The sequence below is a fragment of the Papaver somniferum genome, chromosome 9 (genome assembly GCF_003573695.1).
Source record: "Papaver somniferum cultivar HN1 chromosome 9, ASM357369v1, whole genome shotgun sequence".
Taxonomy (NCBI): Eukaryota; Viridiplantae; Streptophyta; class Magnoliopsida; order Ranunculales; family Papaveraceae; genus Papaver; species Papaver somniferum.
Window position 1 is genome coordinate 40783477 of NC_039366.1, and position 18332 is coordinate 40801808.

Genomic DNA, 18332 nt, shown 5'->3' on the forward strand with positions numbered 1-18332 from the left:
GCTCCTTAGAATTTGTATCTGCAACTGAGGAGTTTCGGGGGGGAAAAAAAAAGATGGTGAACAAAATCAATTATTGGCCCATGCAGGTCTCGAACCTGCGACCTTCGCGTTATTAGCACGACGCTCTAACCAACTGAGCTAATGGGCCACTTTGTCCATGTTATCTTGTTTCAACTATTAGACCATGGATGTGACTGTTCGGAGAATCCTCTAACTTACCAAGTCTTGTTGGCCTCTTGAAATTTTTGCTTCTAAAGAACCAGTCTTTGATATGGTAATATATAAAGGAGGGATGGATACATATGTGCACCACCTTCTTGTCATCAACTATTTTGCAATACCGGGAAATTAGTAGATAGAAGGTGAGCAATAGAGCACTCATGACAATGGCTGGCTCTGCCCCTGTTTTTCCGAACTTGTCCTATGACAACATTCAGATCTTTGGTGCAGCTTGACTCCAAACCCCAGAGGCTAGGGGTGCCAATGAAGGTAACTATTTCTTATCTGTATAATAATATACTTTTGTCCATCAATTCTTCATTTTTGTAGGATATAAATCTGTCCAGCAAGTCCCCCTTTCAAATTTGCATGGATTATGAAAATTAACAACCATGAATTAAAAATGCATAGTTTAAATTCTGGATTATTAACATTTAACTACCACAGTAGTGAGTAAAAATGCATAGTTAAAAAATAAAAAGTTCCATTGCCGGGATTTGAACCCGGGTCGCCTGGGTGAAAGCCAGGTATCCTAACCGGGCTGGACTACAATGGATTGGTGTCCATTTGACTAAATATTTTTTAATTATTCAAAGCTGATGAACATAGATCTAACGTTATGAGTGAAGACAAACTAATGCTGAGCAACATGTGGTAACTTCCTGCTAAGATCCCCTGTATTGTTTCTTTAAATCCGATAAAAATAAACAAAAACAATCAAGATTAAGAACTAAGGATACATTATATAATCTCACATTTCCTTTAGTTTTTGTTTTCCTGACAAGATCCACCCTGCTCGCTCTAAAATCCAAAAATGAAAATCGATCGCATGTTTGGTTCAGATAACCCAACCAGCCACATGCTACTAACCATAGGACTAGGAGCCAACTGTTTGGAAGATTACATGACTAGCTATGGGAGCTCAGTAATTTCTTCCAAATATCAAGAGCTCAGTAATTTCTCCCAAATATCTAGAAAATCTGGTGAAAAAAAAACTACATATAACTTTTTCATGGCTAACTTAAAACTACGTCATTACAAATTGGACTTTTCCTCGGTCGATGTAGAAACCTTACATTGAAAGAAAGAAGCACTTCAACAAGCACGTGAAAGCTCAACTAGTAAGAACAAACGTCAAACCAAACCAAGTACATTTTTTTATTTCGATCCATTCAGGCAATAGGCATCAACCCCATGTTCGAAAAAAAGTGAAAAAAACCAGTTTATGTTAAAGATTCTTCAACCAATAATGAAGTACTAAGATGCAAACTACATAACTACTACTGTGCATGAAACAGAATTATACTGTTAATTACAACCAGCTCAGTTTTTTGCACGCTACTGTTTGTCTCACTGTCTTTATATCTTCCCCCGTGTCACCTCTTTTTGGATCCGGGTAACTAAGAGAATTCTATGCAGTGGGTTTCTTTTCCTTTCACTTCTTTGAGTGAAATGGATTGGTTTCCATTGCCAACAAATTTTGTTACAGAAACAGTACTACTACATTTCACGAAAGATGATGCAATTCGAGTAATTGGAGTGACATGGGGTTTTGTAAGAAGTTCAGTATTAGTTCCATTTCTGAATATTTGTGTTCATGTGTGCTTAGCAATGTCTATAATGGTATTCATTGAAAGAGTGTACGTGGGTTTTGTAATCCTTATCGTAAAGTTGTTTGGCTGGAAACCGGAAAAGCGATATAGATTTGAAGTGATTCAAGTTGATGTGGAGAAGGGTAATTCGAATTATCCTATGGTTCTTGTTCAAATTCCAATGTACAATGAAAAAGAGGTTAATATTCTTCTGTCTCTGCCTATCTAGCTCCTTGAAAATGTACATGGCCTTATGGTTAGTTTAATGCTCGCAGGTGTATAAGCTCTCAATTGGAGCTGCATGTGGTCTTTCATGGCCATCTGATCGACTCATAATTCAAGTCCTTGACGATTCTACTGATCCAATCATCAAGGTCTTTCTCCATCTCACATTCTTGTCAGTGCTTTCTAAATTCATTCAAAAAGTTACTGAGAAGTAATATTTACTGATTTTTTTGTGTAGGAATTGGTGGAACTAGAGTGTCAAAAATGGGGAAGCAAAGGAATAAACATCAAATGCGAGATTTTCAACCCGATTCCGATTTCCTTGATAAAACAGTACCTTATTTCGTGCACAACCCTGAAATCGGTCTCGTTCAAGCTCGATGGGAATTTGGTAATTAGCTTAATAACCTGTAACTAGTGGACGCCATTTATTCATCCATAAATTGACTTATACTGACTTGTAAATTTGTGCAGTGAATGCGAACGAGAATATGATGACCAGATTCCAGGAGATGTCGTTCAATTACCATTTCAGAGTTGAGCAAGAGGTTGGTTCCGCTACTTACGCTTTCTTCGGGTTCAATGGTACTGCTGGTGTTTGGAGAATGTCTGCTCTTAATGAAGCTGGAGGATGGAATGACCGGACAACAGTTGAAGACATGGATCTTGCAATTCGCGCTAGTCTCAAGGGATGGAAATTCGTATACGTCGGTCATATCAAGGTACATTACTAACCACTATGCCCTGTCGCAGCATTTTGATTTAAGTAATTTTAGTCTGCTCGCAATTAAATCATCCATGTCTGTAAAAAAATTGAAGGTAAAAAATGAACTGCCAAGTACTTTCAAGGCATTCCGGTTCCAACAACATCGATGGTCGTGTGGACCCGCCAATCTATTCAAGAAAATGTTTATGGAGATCATTAGGAATAAGGTAAACAAAAGTTCAGCTCTGACTGTTGTATGTAACTCTTAGTTTTAACTGTTATGGTGAAACAAAATTGCTTCCTGAATGCAGAGGGTTAACCTATGGAAGAGGCTTTATATAATCTATAGCTTCTTCTTTGTAGGGAAGATTGTCGGACATCTTAACACCTTCTTCTTTTACTGTGTCATAATCCCTGCAACCGTCTTCGTTCCTGAAGTCGAAGTTCCAAAATGGGGCTTAGTTTATATACCTTCTATCATTTCAATTCTCAATGCAATTGAAACACCAAGGTACATATGCATACATAATCAATCAGTTGGATGAGCTCATGTTGCCATTCTCGTTCAACAACTTGCTTAAGCCTTGCAAGTTTTTTTCATTCCAATATCTGGATTCTTGCAGGTCATTCTATTTGGTTTTTAATTGGATTTTCTTCCAAAATGTCATGTCAATGCATCGAACCAAAGCTACCGTTATAGATTTACTGGATGCCGGGAGAGTAAATGAATGGGTTGTCACTGAAAAATTAGGAGATGCTTTACTCAAATCCAAAAATTCTAACAAACAAGCTGTTACTAAGGAGCCATCAAACAAATCTCGGATGACAAGATTCAGAGAAAGGTAATATACGAAACACGCGTTCTTTCTTCAAATGCAATGTAAATTGCCCATGTCTACTACTAACACCCTATATCAAGTCAGCGAGTAACTAATATACGCCCCATCAGATAAGTTGAGTAACTAATATATCTTGGGATTACATATGAATTATAAAAAGCTGCTCTCCCCAATAGAATGACCGAGTAGTCAGCTTACTTGACCCTTTACACATCTGGTAGATTTAAGCGCTCTTACAGGGCATTGGAATAACCGATCTATGGCACCTTTGAAAGTCCTATGTTCAGCAGTAATAACGGAAGCGTAGAAAGGTTTCGTCAACAAGAAACTTACGATTCTGATTCAACATTCATGGGGCATAAAGCAGATGTGGCATTTCTTTCTTCTATAAGATGAGACCTCGGAATACTTTTTTAAGCTAAGGCCTTGCTTTAGTTTTATTGGTCAGGTATATGATTAGAGTCTTTCACAGAGGTACTGAAATCACCGATTACACTGACTTGGGCACTTTCGCATATCTACGTTATTTGGGCATTCCTTTTTCTACCGGGGCTCTCAAGATTCAAACTAGGATTGTGCGATAACATCCCCTTGGCTGTAGTGCAAATACGAACATTGCCTTGACAGACTAACTATGTTCTCTAGAACAGCATCCGTTCCCTTTGAAGGCTGACTCTCGCTTCTTCTTTTAACTTGCAAGGAGATAGCTTTTTTACAATCTCGTTTGCTAACTGTGAAATTTGACCTAAGAAACCGTGGACCTATAACTTGAGCTTTTCCCTGCTAATACGGGGAATCTTCTTTAGCTTGGTTGGCTGGGCATTAATTCTAAAAAAGGGAAGCTTACGAGGTTCTGACTTCTATGACCCCAATCTCAGAAGCTTGAGAGAAAGAAGGACCTGTTATACTACCTTTAGAACCTATACCCGTTCGGGGTACATCTCCTTTCAGGCCCTGGAAATTAAGATCACATTAGACTTAGACTCTTAACCGGCGGACTAAAGCCCTTACCCCTTTGATTAGATGCCAATTTACTTCCCCTTTTGTGCACACCATTTGATGCAGAAGATTATGCGGATATACGACTTGACTATACTTCAGGCCTTCACGTATGAAATGGGACTTTAGAGACACATTAGCTAGTTCATACCTCTGTCTTCCCCTCTATCGACGGATCAGCTGTTTACACATCTATTTCTGAGACCTAGCAAGCAAATGAGACATCGGCGGCTTTCGCACTAGGAAGGGAGAGAGATCAAATAGACTAACTGATCTTGCAGATCGTCCATTTCCCTTCCAACAAATGAACTGAATGAAAGGAGGAGTTATTCAGTGATTCATTAACATTATGCCTATTCTTCCTAACGAAATGCCTGAAATCATTACATATTAAATTAATGGGAATCAATACTGGAATCATACTGCCTATTGGCACGACTACGACTTTACTCAACTTCAGGGACCTCAAATCCATAGGCTACTCTCTCCAATGAATAGGAGTCACCAATCGAACGGGGACTAGGCAGCAGCTATCAAAGGGAAACGCTAGGTAGGGTCCTAGGACAGTTCCTTCAGTTGCTAGTTCATTTACTAGGGTGCCTAGCTAAGATGTTCTCAGGTCTGGAAGCGTAGGGCCTAGTTCTGTTCCCAGGTAAGTTTCCGCAATTCGAGAAAGAAGAGAAGCTGTTCAAAATCTAAATTAAGATCCTTGAAATCCAAGCTAAGACGGTCTTTTCCTTCTTTCAGAGAGGCTTTTCAGAGAATAAAGCTAAGCTTCAAAAGGGAAACTATCACTCAAAAAAGGGCGCCTTTAACTAGGTGCCTTACTAACGCTTTGACTAACTAGTTGCTTTCTTATTTACACAATTACGAGAAGCAGGGCTTACTCTTTTGCCCCTTTCAACGTTCGGATGTGCCTCACTTGGCAAAACAATCCAAGCAAAAAATCTCAAATGATGACTGCTCTAGTCGTGAACCTATCTCTGTTTTCTCAAGTTGCTAACTGTAAAATTCACCTTTGTTCAGTCTTATTCATCTGGTTTGGTAGGTTTACCCAGAGTTGAGATATGGATATCATCAAAGTCAGGCAAATCATACCGATACAGAAATGTTAGGTTGTAGGCCCATTGACACACCAATTGAGCAAAATCAGAAGTTGGGGGGAAGATACTGATGGCATCCCGGTTGATAAAGAGAGGTATCAAAGGTTAGTCGGAAGGCTGATTTACTTGTCTCACACTCGTCCCGATATTGCATACTCTGTAAGTGTAGTAAGTCAATTTATGCATGCACCACGCGAGACACACATGGATGCCGTGTACCGGATTTGAGCTCCTTGAATCATTTATTAAGATTGAAGTTTCCATGGAGTCATGAACAAAGAAGAAAGGAAGCGTCAAAGCACTACCAGGCATACTTAAGAAAGAAAAGGGATGAAGCATGAATACAAAAGTAGATAGGACGGTAACTCCGGATAATGCCATTCTTATGGACCTTCTTCTTTAACTTTTAGGCATGACCCCTGGTGCGAAAGGTTGACCGCATCTGAGTTCTAAGAGCTGACGTTAAGGTTAGAAGAGCTAAGTGAAGTCAAGGCTCTTTAGAGACTCGAGCGTATGCGAGAGGAGTCACAAGGAAAGGGTGTATAGCCAAGCGGCAAGGCATGATCCCTTACGCTCTCTTCTTGGCTACCTTGAACCATTGGACTGGGTTGAGCTAATCTCGTATCTTAGGTATGATTCTATCTCTTACCCCTTCATGATAGCCAGGTGCTCCTCACATTAAAGAGAAGGAGAATGCGCCTAAGATGTACATTCCGGTCATGCCATTGAGTCTCGCCTCTACATGTTCAATCTCGGGTCTGATGGTTATACGTTCAAGGTAGCCGCGAAAGTCTTCATTCAAATAGCCGAGATTATAGCAGTCCCTACTGGCATCAGAGGTATGAATCTGGTAAACGAGTAGGAAAGGATTGGACTGATCTTGTGGTGCGAGGTTCTCTTCCTTCTTTATGCCTTTCATGTTCACCGAAGCTAGGACTCTCGCGTTAAGGCAAACTTCCATCCGAAGCTAGGAGTGACGTTGGAGCTTTCCTTGACCATGTTCTTCTCATTCTTGACTCTCCTTTGACTCCAGAAGCAGGAAGATGTGGGTAATCAGGAAGGCTGTCACAAGCAGTTAGGTATGCGATAAAAACCAAGGAAATCTTACCACTACTGCCGGCACATGCCTCTCGGCTTACTCATCTTGTTAGGTCTGGGTTGCTAGCTTCACTGCTGGACGAATCTGGAAGTCTATGTAGGAGCAATCGCCGTACTCTTCCTGAAGGCTATAGGTTCGAATCGTATCTAGTTAGGAAGATCTAAGGCTCCCTAGGGATGTGCGGTTAAGGCATTGGACTGTGACTCATTAGGATCATAGTGCTCGCCTAAAGAAGGACTTCCAAGCTACCTTTGATGCCCAAGACTTCCACCTGTAGTCGAGATGGACAATGCTACCTGTATGCCTTAGCTTCCCTCTCTATCCTTTTTCTCATTGAATATCTTTCTTTCTTTATTGTTTTGGATAACTAGTGCGACACGTGTCATTCCTCTTCCCTGGTCGAGTGACTGCCTACCTCTCTTGAGTTGCTTTGTCCCAGCTGAAAGTCAGATATGACCAAAGAGAAAAGAAGATAAATGGTTCCAACAGGAGACCCTTGGCAACTGATTCCCCTTCCTGCTCCTGTTCAAGTTCCCGTTCTCGTTCCAGTTCCTGCTACCGTTCCAGAGCTTCAGTTCCTGCCGAGTGAAGGTCTGAGCCAGACCATCCAAGAGGCGAATATATCGAAGTTCCAAGGATCTAATTTTAGAATGAATCTCTTCCAACTGGAGCCCTTTTCGGTCCTATTCCTTTTCCTTTTTCGGTTCCCACTCCAAAGTCTTTAATGGGCTATTTTCATAGTCAAGCTCAAATCTGGGATTTTTTCCATACCTTTTCTAGAAAAAGGAGGGTAGCAATGAATGCGAAATCGCTCAACCAATGGGAAGCGATTCTGAAGAAGGAAGAAATGGCAACTTTGTCTTTTGTAACTCCTCTATCGGAGTCTAGCCTTGAATGCTATTAATGAATTCAACCGCAATAGTTCCTCGTACTCGGAAAGTAATAACGAAAATGGCTAACCCAATAGCAGATTCCGCCGCTGCCACCGTTGGAACCAATGAAGCAAATGATTGACCCATCATATCATCTGAAGAAACGGAGAATACCAAAAAGTTCACATTCACTGCTAGTAACATTGATTCGATTGGCATTGACATTATAGGAATATTTCGTCTATTAAGGAGGATGCCCCGGATACCTGAAATAGAGATGATCATGGAAAAAGTAAAATATTTGATCGGATCCATTTCGGGTACGTTGAATCTAAGAGAAATTCAAAGGAAAAATATGGAGTCAACAAGCAACGGCTCCTACCTATAAAGCCGTTGCGCGTTAGCGCGCGCATCCGTTTTCTTGGACCCACAAGAAAGAAAGTGGGTAAATGACCTTACTCTAGCAAGTCAGTCAGTGTAGAACACTACCTTAATTGCCTTTCACTAAGGCGGGGACAGGATTCGAACCTGTAGCCTTCAGGTCATGAGCCTGATGAGTTGACCAATTCCTCTACCCCGCTAAAGCACCGGATGGAGAGGGATTCGAACCCCCGGTCTTACTATGCAAGACTTCGGTTTTCAAGACCGACTCTTTCAACCGCTCAGACATCCATCCAAGGAATTGACTCTTGCAGATAAATCTTTATAGTTGGGATCTTCCTGTCCCTTTTCTTGATGGGCGAATGACGGGGATTGAACCCGCGGATCATGGATTCACAATCCACTGCCTTGAACCACTTGGCTACATCCGCCCCGTAACTCCTAAACTTTAGCGCGTCAGTGGAGGAGGAGAAATTCATTGATCGATTAAATTGGATCTTAGGTCGGGACTGACGGGGCTCGAACCCGCAGCTTCCGCCTTGACAGGGCGGTGCTCTGACCAATTAAACTACAATCCCAGGATGGGTCTTTCTCTCTTTCAGAGCCGTTAGTCTCTCTGCTCGTGGCATTGAGTTCCCATCTCGATCTCCGAAAGCTAATGAGTACCTATCTATGAAATTACTCCAGATAGCGAGCGATCACTCAGCAATGAAACCGCCGGCCGGGGATGAGTACCTATCCCTTACGGGAATCGAACCCGTGTCTTCGACATGAAAAGACGATGTCCTAACCACTGGACGAAAGGGACAAAAAATGCTTCAGCTCGCGTCTAAGTTTGGGTATAGCGGGACTTGAACCTGCGACCATTAGGTTAAAAGCCCAATGCTCTACCAACTGAGCTATACACCCGGTAAAGGATCGGTATAGGCTTAGTAGGGCTTGAACCTACAATATTACCGTTATGAGCGGTACGTTTCAACCAATTAAACTATAAGCCTCTACAATAAACAAATCGCTCGAGAGGAATGAAAAGTCTCAATCACTGTCCTTTGATGCCGAAAGTTCTCATAGCAGGGGATCTATGAACTGGGGGAGAGGCCAAGGACGGGCTCGAACCGTCATTCCAGGATTTGCAGTCCAATACATTTCCATTATGTTACCTAGCCAACTCATTGCGTCTCATAAACTCTTTTTCTATTATATTAAGTTAACTGGGAGAGGTAGGATTCGAACCTACGTAGGAAAAACTCCAACAGATTTACAGTCTGTCGCTTTTGACCGCTCGGCCACTCTCCCTAAATTGAACTCTCCTCAAGTAGGAATTGAACCCACGACCAATCAGTTAACAGCCGACCGCTCTACCACTGAGCTACTGAGGAACAACGGACGACAGCTCTTATGATTATCTTTCTTTTAAGTCATTCTTTTCAACACGCTCTGTAGGATTTGAACCCACGACATCGGGTTTTGGAGACCCACGTTCTACCGAACTGAACTAAGAGCGTTTTCTTAGAGAAGAAAGCTGACCTCTTGCAATCCAGGGTTCTGTACCAGCATTCCGATGTCTTTCTCGTATTCATTAGACCTGTCCAATACTCAAGTCCCTATCTCTGGTCTTGTTCCTATTTATGAATGCACCAATTGAATGAACCTAAGTACTAAAGAGTTGAAAGAAGAAGTGAATTGCACGAGCTAAGAAATGAACTTATATTAAAATGAAAGAACTTTTCATTCTTATACTAAAAGAAAACAACTGTATTTGTCCGAACGAACTCAACCCAACTAACGAAAGAAAGAACTCCACTAATTAGACTTGGTAATGAATCTCTGTCCTAAAAAGACTTATAGTCATTACGAAGCGCTCTATCTGACAACCTGGTTCTGCTCACTTATTATACGAAATTCATGGTCAATCCGATCTTGAACTACGAAAAACCTTATCTGCAAAGTCTGGATATCCTCGTTTTGTAAGAGAAAGCCTGCTCTGTAAATAAATTTGACATGACATCTGCTTCCATTAGATTGTTCTGTGATAAAGATAGAACATATGAGTCAGTAAACTCCCTAAGAAAGACGATTTGAACCTACTATATCCCTTTTTGAGACCCACTTTCATCACATTAGAGATGAACCTGGCAATGGATGGATGCAACAAAGGAAACCTGGGAGAAGAAGGCAATAACCAAAGAGAGCTGCTTTTGCGCCATGACTCACCTCATATTAACATAGTAGAGATCAGACCCATATAGAGACTTCATAAGAGACCATTTCAGCTGCATGAAACGATTCGTTCTTCTCATATGATGAAACTTGATTCAAAGCTAAAAGCCTCAGAAAACTAGGCACTTTAGATATCAGTTGAACAAGTCATTCATCAATAGCCGAACTAAGGTGAGAGGCCCAAGTCCAATCTGTTGGTCAATCTTCGTCAGGTAGGAGGAAGAACATCTACAGACGAAATCAATACAAGGATAGCTCATCAGCTACTTGCTTTTGCCACCCTATGAAGTCAATTTTCAATGTTAGGACTTATTTTCGTTGACTAGACCCTGTCTTGAATTTAGTTAAAAAGACTGAAGCGCTTCATACTGAATTGACACGTAAACTATGGAAGAAGCCAGAAGAGAAGCTGATGGAACAGATGGATCCTACCGATTATTGAGATTTCTAGGCTCTGGCGTGTAATTATAAAACCTCTTTCAGTCCCTAAATGGGATAGGCCCTCTTCGAGCGGTTTTATAAGTCAGCCAGTAAAGACCCAGTGAATGCTTGCAAAAGGTTCCAAAAAAAAGGAGATCTTGTAACTTACAGACTTTAATGCCCTACACAAAATTGAGTAAAGCGAAGCTTTCGAAGTGGACCCTACAAATATTACATTGATTAGCTGGGCCAGCCCAATAGTAGTGAAGCTTGCCGGAACTTCCCATTCCCAGTAGCTTTGCTTTAGTGATCGAGTAATGTCATATAATAAGGTAACTTGTTTTGTCAGAATAGGTTATAATGACTGGGCCTCCTAAACCCGTTAGTTGTAGAAGCAAGTGAACCTCCTCTGGAAGTAGGTCTATTAGAAAGGATGTTAAACCCTCTGACTCAAGTTGAGATAAAGAATACAATTCCCTTTATTCGCGAAAGCATGAGTTCGGTAAACGAGTCCCTTTGGAAGAATAGATTCCAAGACATGTGAACCCTCTTTCGTAGCGTGAGGAGTCGTATTTGTGGAGTTATGATCCCGACTGAGTGGACCCTTATAGAGGAAGAACGACGTTTGACGGCTAACACTTCTTCCCTCGCCCTGCTTGTATGGATTTCTTTCATTACTGTATTTGCTTATCGGGCAGAGATTTCTCCATCCAATATTGCAGTTGAAGAGGATTATTCTTTTGGGTTTTATAGATCCAATTGCACTTTGAATAAAAAAAACTCAATTGTACGTGAGTGGACACGGCTTTCATCTTTAGATCTTAATCTGAGGGATAGGCCGGGGAAGAAGAGCCAGCCCCAAGCTGCTCAACAGTAGCTCAGCTCCTAACCGAGTTTCCTTCCGCTGTTGAGCTAACGTTGTTTTTATTTCGTCTGTAGCTCTCGTTCCTAAGCGAAGATTGATTGACGAAGACGGATATTCGTTATTGGGGATTGGAGTTACCTTGCTTGACACTAAGTACATTATCTGACATGCCCAGCATTGCGGTCATTCTTCCTAAATTGGTGTCCAATCCTAGCTTTGGTACAGGTCCCGTGTTCCCATTAGCAAGAACCTTCTCTTATAAATGAGTTGTTTAGGGGCTTATTAACAATAGGGCCTGTGAATGCCCTTTAAACCGGGCTGAGATGCGAGATTTCCCTTAAATCTACCAAGTCCCGCGATAGAGAAAAGAACGAAAGAACACTCACTTTTCTCGTAAGAGAAGTCAAACTAAAATTAACTACCAAATTCGTCTCTCTCCAATATGAGGGTTCTATACTAGCCATGGCAGGTCAATGGAATTCGTCAGAAAAAGCAGAGGCCAGTAAGTAGATAGAGTCAGTGAGACATGGAATGATATGCCGTGAGTGATACCGAGAAATATCATAAGAAAGAAGAAAGCCAGTTTTCCCCTTCATGGGTATCCGAGTCTCTAGAACCAAAACTCAAATCTTGAAATGACATAGATAGACACTTTATCGAATTGACATAGAAAGTTCCTGTTCGGTCGAGTCAGTTCCTCTCCTTTCAGTCGAGTCTCTAAAGAGCCTCTCGCATACGCTCGAGTCCCTCACTCTAAGCAAGTGAGTCACTTTATCCCTCACATGTAGGACATATGAGTTCTTTCAGACCTCCGGGCCTCCTGCGTGATGATTAACAAAGCAGAAGGAAATGAGCACGCAATGTCAATAAACGAATTCTCTCATTATTCGTTATTTCCGGGTCTTTTCATTGCATTCACTTACAACAAGAAACAAACACCAGCGTTTGGAGCATCACCTGCATTTTTGTGTATTCTTCTTCCTTTCCTTGGTCTTTCGTTCTGTCATATTCCTAATAACCTATCCAATTACAACGTATTAACCGCTAATGCACCTTTCATTTATCAAATCTCAGGGACATGGTCTAATCATGAAGGTAGTATTTTATCATGGTGTTGGATCTCAAGTTTGTATGGATTCCTTCTTTGTTACCGGGGTCGCCCCAAGAGCCATAATGTCTCAAAGCGAGGAGGCCCTAGGGAAACTCTTTTCTTTTCCTTTGTCTCGAACTTCGTGAGGAACTCACAACTGGCCAAGGAAAAAAGGATGAGTTCTTTCTTGCATCTGGCACGAGATGACAAAGAGAGAGTTTCGTCTATCGATGAACAGCGGAATGACGTAGCTGTTGTTGGTATTGCTTTGTTTTTCTCTCCTTTCCTATTAGCGAGTTCCGATCCTTTTGTTCTCAATTTCTTCGTTCGTACCGAACCGCTTGCAGAATCAAACCCTGTATTACAAGATCCTATATTAGCTATACATCCTCCTTGCATATATGCCGGAGACATCGCCAGTGCTATGGGCTTTGGACTATGTAGATCCAAAATGTTGAATGGGATTGTGGCACGTCACTCGCCGCCAATGCGGAATGATGCCGCCGAAAAGAATGGAACCTTGCTTCGCTCTGCTGGATGCGTCGGATCCCGACTCCTGAAATTCAAAGATGTAGGCACCACTACTTCGTCTCTTTGTTGGACCGCCGGCGCGAGCACAGTGGTTTCTGACCAGGAACAGGAACCTATTCGAATTTGGATCTTGACATGTCGGTGCTTTTTAACCGTAGGCATCTTGCCAGGAAGTTGGTGGGCTCATCATGAATTAGGTTGGGGTGGCTGGTGGTTTCGGGATCCCGTAGAAAATGCTTCTTTTATGCCTCGGGTATTAGCCACAGCTTGTATTCATTCAGTCATTCTACCACTTCTGAATTCTTGGACCTTGCTTCTGAATATTGTCACTCTTCTATCCTGTGTCTTAGGAACCTCTTCAATACGGTCCGGGTTGCTAGCTTCCGTTCATAGTTTTGCGACAGATGATACACGAGGACTCTTTCTCTGGCGCTTCTTCCTTCTAATGACCGGCATATCTATTATTCTTTTCTCCCATATGAAGCAGCAGGCATCGTTCCATAGAACCTATCAAAAAGAGATGGTTGTGGCGCGAGCACGAGGCGGTAGATAATCATCCTGAGATCTTCAGGTCTAGTGGCATCAATATGTTATCCTTCGCTTTCTTGATCCCTTTTCTGTTATTTGGCTCGAGACTACATGCATTCCCTATCACTGCAAGATGGGTAAAAAAGTTCAGTGAACTATTCGCGTTTACTTTGAGCGTCTTCTCTAGAGAAGCTTTGTTCTCAGATAGAGCAGATGGTCCAACTGCAGAACTTTTTCTTTTTCATTACTTCCATGGTCGTCCTTTGTGGCACGGCAGCACCCGTCTTATTGAAATGGTTTGTCAGTAGAGATGTTTCCACAGGTGCCCCTTCTTTCAATGGTACTATAATTCCTATTTCTATCTCTGTATTCCCTCTTTTGGTCTATCTACATTCCAGGAAATTCATACGCTCCATCGACGGAGCCAAAAGTGGAGTCTTGGTCAGATCAAGCCGTCCTATTCTATTACCATACATAATTGGGAGAAGCTCATCCAAAAATAGAGCTAGAAACGCTTCATTTCCTTTCGTTCCTCTTCTTCATTTCCTTCTTCTCGAATCCAAGGGTGACTTGTCATATTTAGAATCTTTCTGCGGTGTGCTCTGTTTACTATTCTTTCGTACTCTCTTCTCTTTACCACGCGATAGGTCAGCGAAGCGTGAGCGGGCGTGGAGAATGAAGATTCATCTTTCACATGGAGGAGTGTGCATCTTTATGTTGGGTGTTCTTCTGTCTAACACAAAGAAGATACAGTTCACTCAACGATTGCCTTTGGGTTCCGAACTCAATATGGGCAAGGAGCGTTGTTCTTTGCGAGGTCTCGATCATTTACATGGACCCACTTTTCGTGGAATTTGTGGGAATTTGATGATCTATAAACCGTCCCTAACGAAGGATCGGCTCATCTTTGAGCATGATTCATCACTTCGTGCCGCCCTGACAAGCTTGCCAATAGCCTCATATGAGAATGGCAAACTGGAGCAATTTCTGCATCGGTGGATGAAAAATAGCGAACAGAAGAATTTCTGGTTGACCATGTTCCCAGAAAAAAGATACTTCTTTTCTATTCGAGAAACGACGAGCACGACTGAAGTGGCTATACATACAAATCTATTTACGGATCTATATGCTTCGATTGGAACAGGAAGTTCCAGAACAGGCGGCTGGTATACGACCCTAATGAAACTGCCTTTTATCTTTTGTATTCGGATAGGATTTCTGTTGGCTTCGTCGGGAGGCTCGCGTAGTTTGAGAATTCTCCTCAAAAAGGAGAAGTTGCATTGGAATCGAGAAAGGTTAGTTCATAATTGCGTAAAAGGAGTCGATGTTACGCGGCGTTCAGTCGAGAAGTGAATGATTTAGAAGGAATAAGTAAGAAATTGAGACGACTCTTTCTTGAACTATTCCATAAACAGATCTTCCCCTCTACGCCAATCACGAGTTTTTCTCTATTCCTCTCGTATATCGTCATCACGCCCTTAATGATAGGTTTTGAAAAAGACTTTTCATGTCATTCCCATTTAGGTTCGATTCGGATCCCTCTGTTGTTTCCTTCTCCTACCGAACCTTTTCCTCGAAATGAGAAAGAGGATGGTACACTGGAATTGTATTACTTAAGTGCTTATTGTTTGCCAAAAATCCTACTTCTACAATTGGTAGGTCGCCGGGTTATTCAAATAAGTCGTGTTTTCTGTGGTTTTCCTATGTTGCAACTTCTGTACCAATTCGATCGATCCGGAATGGATCGGCTAAACATTCTATTAGGGAGCCCGGTCTTGACTCTTCTGTGTGGTATTCATTCTCGTTCGGCTCTTGGAATTACATCTAGCAGTGGTTGGAACAGCTCGCAAAATTTAACGACTTCACCTACTTCATTACCCCTAACCGTTTCCCGTACCTCTATTGAAACAGAATGGTTTCATGTTCCTTCATCGATTGGTTATTCCTTTCTCTTCGTCTCTCTTTTTCCCATTTTGGTCTCGATTTGTTTAAAAGATTGAAGAGCCTTTCTTGATATCGGCCACGGACCAACAACTGTAATCTATTCCTCCTCTATCATGTGTATGGAGCAATTTACTTAAGAAACCTAGTAATCTTCACTAGTCACTTATTGCTTATTGACCTTCCCCAAACTCCCTGTCAGGCTGAGCACCCTCGCCCGCTTCAGTCATTAAAATCTTCACAGTTAGGTCACATGATCCCAGGTTTCAGAAAGGGGCAGTAGGATTTCACAGATGGTTTCCCGTTTCAATCAAGAACGTCCCGGTTTCTGACGAGAAAAAGACTAATCAATCAGTCACATTCAGCTAATAAAGGGGTCAAGGTACTTTCCAGACTCTAGAATAGGTTCCCACAATTCATGCATCAGTCAAACAAACTAGCCTAGCTGAGTCCTCCAGTAAGTCTCGAACCTAATGCATCGGAATAAAGTCGGCGGATGACTCTTAAGCATCAAGATTTTCTATACGCTTCTGAAGGCGGAAACCCAAGTTTATTACCCTTCGGGAGTGATTCCCTATTAGTGTCTATTTTATGTGTAGAGAGAGGGGATGAGTACAGAGTTTCTTAATAATGCTAGGGCTAGAGGTCAGATGAAGAGTAATCTTTGGATTCTTTGGTCTTCTGATTATGCTAGACCTGCGGTGATAAGTAAAAGTAAGCAAGCAATTTCTGTGGTCCAAGAAAACGGATGCGCGTGCTAACGCGCAACGGCTTTATAGGTAGGAGCCGTTGCTTGTTGGGGGAGCGGCCTACTGTATACAACGCGCTTAGCGCTCTAGTCTTCTTGGTGCTCATCAAATAGTAAAGTTGCATCTTACCGGGTCTTCCCATACCCAACCCAAGGCTTCCGGAGCGATCAATCTAACATAGCTTCCCTGGCTAGTCCTTATCGGCATATTCTTCAACGGCGAAAGATTAACGGAATCCAGGCATGCATTCTAGGTCAAGCCTATCGTGGGCAAGCAATTGATCTCCCGGGCGTGGCGTAGATTCTTTCTATCTCTCACCGAAGCCAATAAGTTCGACTCTTATTGTTCGAGGGGAGTGGGCCATCACCATCCTAAATCTCTAAGCGAAGCCGAAGCCAGTGATGGCATCCGACGCAGGGTCAAGACATGGTTCGGAGAGCAAGATGATTGGTTGGTCGAGAGCGGGACCTAATGACTCCAAGTATAATAATATCACACACAACTAATATCGTAGAATAAGTCTCGTGGAATTCATTAATAGCATTCAACGAGAGAGGAGTTACAAAATCAAAGACTCAGTTCAGTTGCCATTTCTTCCTTCTTCTGAAGACTTTTCCCATGTCTTTCTTGGTTGGACAAACCCAACCGGCGATTTCCGACAAGTCTTTCTTTTTTAGGGGGCAGCAGAGCGGTAAAAAAGTGGTATTCAATGAACAATCAGCTCATAATCTTTGGGAAAGGTTCCGTTCAAGCTATTTATAATTTTTTTGTAATAGATTCCTATATTTATAATGCAAAGATTATGACCGAGTAAGAAATCACTCTTTCTTCTTGAATGAATATAAATAGAATCTATCCATTGGAACTTTGGGTCGGATTGTATATCTTGGTATGTGCATCTTATGATCTTGCATTTGGGAAGTACTGGTACTTCTATTACTTATTCGCTCAAGCTATCGCGTTCTTCGTTGCGGGTTTCGGTTATATTGGCACCCAAATACCAAATTGAGCTGAGTACAACATGACGAGTTATCAATTTTTTTGTAATGTATCAAGTACCACATATTTGTATATACTAGCTACTAGGATCAATTGTATTTAGCTAGGATCCATTAGTCCATGTTGCATAAGATTGTTGATTCAAGATATGATTTTTTGATGTATCCACAAACTTGTGCATTGTATAAAGCTTAAATAGGCCGGTTCAAAGAAATTGCGAGATTGCAAAAGGCTGGCTGAGTAAAATCACAACTGAAATTCGCATATTTAAAATCGCTGCATATTTCTGCAGAAAATTGCAGGCTGACTTATCCTCCACGGACATAGCGGCATATTTTCCCAATATACCGATGGCATTGAAGAGCGGGAACTCGATCCTTTGACCTTAAATTTGACCCTGACCAACTACCAGTGGCGGAGCTAGCCCACGGCAAGGGTGGGCAGTTGCCTACCCTGCTGGGCTGGCTCCCAAGCCTAATTTCCTCCAACTTTCATGGAAAATAAGAATCCAATCTTTTTTATGCCTTAATGCAAAATTTCTGCCTCTCGCCCTGCCAACTGGGTTTTCTAGCCTCCCACTCTTGGATTTTTCCATCTATTTCATGCAAAAATTTGTAACCTTCTTCGGCATTCTTATCAAGGAAATTCCCACAACAAAGTGATTCTACCATAGTCACTGTTTTGTAATCTGATCCCTCATAAAAGATCAATATAACCTAGGAGTACCAAATCCATTTTGTGGACATTGTAACAAGAGATCATGGAACCTCTCTAAATAATCATAAAGAGATTCTCCTTCTTGTTGCGGAAAACTATATAGTTTTTAAAGAATGTCAGTAGTTTTATGCCTAGTAAAGATTTTATGCAAGAATATATTAATCATGTCATTCCAAGTACTAATTGATGAAGGAGATAATGTATTCAGCCAAGATTTTGCCTTATCCTTCAAAGACA

At 41.7% G+C, this 18332-nt stretch overlaps 9 non-coding genes and 1 pseudogene across 9 annotated transcripts; 1 reads left to right on the forward strand and 9 right to left on the reverse strand.

Annotated features, from left to right (window-relative positions):
• Nucleotides 1-74: 74 nt before the first annotated feature.
• Nucleotides 75-148, reverse strand: TRNAI-AAU. The gene has a single exon. It is a non-coding gene; the product is annotated as a tRNA-Ile (tRNA).
• A 553-nt stretch (nucleotides 149-701) lies between these two features.
• TRNAE-UUC lies at nucleotides 702-775 on the reverse strand. Its single transcript has one exon. It is a non-coding gene; the product is annotated as a tRNA-Glu (tRNA).
• A 1049-nt stretch (nucleotides 776-1824) lies between these two features.
• Nucleotides 1825-17388, forward strand: LOC113311845 (annotated as a pseudogene).
• On the reverse strand, nucleotides 8162-8235 carry TRNAM-CAU. Its single transcript has one exon. It is a non-coding gene; the product is annotated as a tRNA-Met (tRNA).
• TRNAD-GUC lies at nucleotides 8540-8613 on the reverse strand. The gene has a single exon. It is a non-coding gene; the product is annotated as a tRNA-Asp (tRNA).
• On the reverse strand, nucleotides 8772-8843 carry TRNAE-UUC. The gene has a single exon. It is a non-coding gene; the product is annotated as a tRNA-Glu (tRNA).
• TRNAK-UUU lies at nucleotides 8872-8944 on the reverse strand. The gene has a single exon. It is a non-coding gene; the product is annotated as a tRNA-Lys (tRNA).
• On the reverse strand, nucleotides 9248-9331 carry TRNAY-GUA. Its single transcript has one exon. It is a non-coding gene; the product is annotated as a tRNA-Tyr (tRNA).
• TRNAN-GUU lies at nucleotides 9343-9414 on the reverse strand. Its single transcript has one exon. It is a non-coding gene; the product is annotated as a tRNA-Asn (tRNA).
• Nucleotides 9467-9540, reverse strand: TRNAW-CCA. Its single transcript has one exon. It is a non-coding gene; the product is annotated as a tRNA-Trp (tRNA).
• Nucleotides 17389-18332: the final 944 nt, after the last annotated feature.